Raw genomic sequence first — 2,807 nt, 5'->3', positions numbered from 1 at the left:
AGAGGGAGGCGTTTGAGCGAGGGGGCGAGGGTGGAGGGAGGAATCAGGAGGGGTGATAGAAGAGCACTGCACTGTGGGAGGGGCAGTACTGAGGGAGTGCCGCACTGTCGGAGGGGTAGTACTGAGGGAGTGCCGCACTGTCGGAGGGGCAGTACTGAGGGAGTGCCGCACTGTCGGAGGGGCAGTACTGAGGGAGCGCTGCACTGTCGGAGGGGCAGTACTGAGGGAGTGCCGCACTGTCGGAGGGGCAGTACTGAGGGAGCACTGCACTGTCGGAGGGGCAGTACTGAGGGAGTGCCGCACTGTCGGAGGGGCAGTACTGAGGGAGTGCAGCACTGTCGGAGGGGCAGTACTGAGGGAGCACTGCACTGTCGGAGGGGCAGTACTGAGGGAGTGCCGCACTGTCGGAGGGGCAGTACTGAGGGAGCACTGCACTGTCGGAGGGGCAGTACTGAAGGAGTGCCGCACTGTCGGAGGGGCAGTACTGAGGGAGTGCCGCACTGTCGGAGGGGCAGTACTGAGAGAGTGTCGCACTGTCGGAGGGGCAGTACTGAGGGAGCCCTGCACTGTGGGAGGGGCAGTACTGAGGGAGTGCTGCACTGTGGGAGGGGCAGTACTGAGGGAGTGCTGCACTGTCGGAGGGGCAGTACTGAGGGAGTGCCGCACTGTCGGAGGGGCAGTACTGAGGGAGCGCCGCAATGTGGGAGGGGCAGTACTGAGGGAGTGCTGCACTGTCGGAGGGGCAGTACTGAGGGAGTGCTGCACTGTCGGAGGGGCAGTACTGAGGGAGTGCTGCACTGGCGGAGGGGCAGTACTGAGGGATGCCGCACTGTCGGAGGGGCAGTACTGAGGGAGTGCTGCACTGTCGGAGGGGCAGTACTGAGGGAGTGCCGCACTGTCGGAGGGGCAGTACTGAGGGAGTGCCGCACTGTCGGAGGGTCAGTACTGGGGGAGTGCTGCACTGTCGGAGGGGCAGTACTGAGGGAGTGCTGCACTGTCGGAGGGGCAGTACTGAGGGAGCGCTGCACTGTCGGAGGGACAGTACTGAGGGAGTGCCGCACTGTCGGAGGGTCAGTACTGGGGGAGTGCTGCACTGTCGGAGGGGCAGTACTGAGGGAGTGCCGCACTCTCTTTTGGATGAGACGTTAAACCGAGGCTCTCTCAGGTGAATGTCAAAGCTCCCACAGCAGTTTTGAAGAAGAGCTGGGGAGTTATCCCGGGGTCCTGGCTGATATTTATCGGACAGCCAATAGCATTAAAATATGAGATTACCTGTCTGTGGGAGCTTGCTGTGCACTAATTGGCTGCCGTGTTTCCGACAGTACAGCAGTGACTACAATCCAAACAGTGCTTTGTTGTGTATAAAGCGCTTTGGGACTTGCTGAGTTTCTGTCTTGTCTACGTAATTGACTCATTAGCCAAGGAAGTTCGAAGAATCATCGAGCAGGAGGAGGCCATTGGGCCTATCCTGTCGGTGCCGGCTCTGTGACAGAGCTCTCCGATCGGTCCCACTGCCCGACACGTTCCCCACAGCCCGCCATCTTTCTCCCCTTCCAGTATTTATCCAATTCCCATTTGAAAGTTACTGTGGAATCTGCTCCCACCGCCCTTTCAGGCAGCGCGTTCCCGATCACAACTCGCTGTGTAAAAAACATCCCTCACCATCTACCCTCTGGTGCTTTTGCCGATCACCGTGAATCTGGTGTCCCTCTGGTTACTGGCCCTCCTGCCCCTGGAAACAGCTTTTCCCCATCTACTCTATCAAACCTTTCATGATTTATAGCTCCCCTTTCCCTTCTCTGCTCAGAGGACAACAACCCCAGCTACTGTAGTCTCTCCACGGAACTCTAAGTTGGGTGGCAGTGTGAGCTGCGAGGAGGATGCTATGAGGCTGCAGAGTGACTTGGATAGGTTAGGTGAGTGGGCAAATGCATGGCAGATGAAGTATAATGTGGATAAATGTGAGGTTATCCACTTTGGTGGTAAAAACAGAGAGACAGACTATTATCTGAATGGTGACAGATTAGGAAAAGGGAAGGTGCAACGAGACCTGGGTGTCATGGTACATCAGTCATTGAAGGTTAGCATGCAGGTACAGCAGGCGGTTAAGAAAGCAAATGGCATGTTGGCCTTCATAGCGAGGGGATTTGAGTACAGGGGCAGGGAGGTGTTGCTACAGTTGTACAGGGCCTTGGTGAGGCCACACCTGGAGTATTGTGTACAGTTTTGGTCTCCTAACTTGAGGAAGGACATTCTTGCTATTGAGGGAGTGCAGCGAAGATTCACCAGACTGATTCCCGGGATGGCGGGACTGACCTAGCAAGAAAGACTGGATCAACTGGGCCTGTATTCACTGGAGTTCAGAAGAATGAGAGGGGACCTCATAGAAACGTTTAAAATTCTGACGGGGTTAGACAGGTTAGATGCAGGAAGAATGTTCCCAATGTTGGGGAAGTCCAGAACCAGGGGTCACAGTCTGAGGATAAGGGGTAAGCCATTTAGGACCGAGATGAGGAGAAACTTCTTCACCCAGAGAGTGGTGAACCTGTGGAATTCTCTACCACAGAAAGTTGTTGAGGCCAATTCACGAAATATATTCAAAAAGGAGTTAGATGAAGTCCTTACTACTAGGGGGATCAAGGGGTATGGTGAGAAAGCAGGAAGTGGGTACTGAAGTTGCATGTTCAGCCATGAACTCATTGAATGGCGGTGCAGGCTAGAAGGGCCGAATGGCCTGCTCCTGCACCTATTTTCTGTGTTTCTATGTTTCTATGTCTAACTCAAGTCCCTCATCCCTGGAACCATTC

This window comes from Pristiophorus japonicus, unplaced genomic scaffold, assembly GCF_044704955.1.
Source record: "Pristiophorus japonicus isolate sPriJap1 unplaced genomic scaffold, sPriJap1.hap1 HAP1_SCAFFOLD_1430, whole genome shotgun sequence".
NCBI classification, from domain to species: Eukaryota; Metazoa; Chordata; class Chondrichthyes; family Pristiophoridae; genus Pristiophorus; species Pristiophorus japonicus.
The sequence above is the reverse complement of the archived record's forward strand: the minus strand, read 5'-3'. Positions refer to the sequence as shown.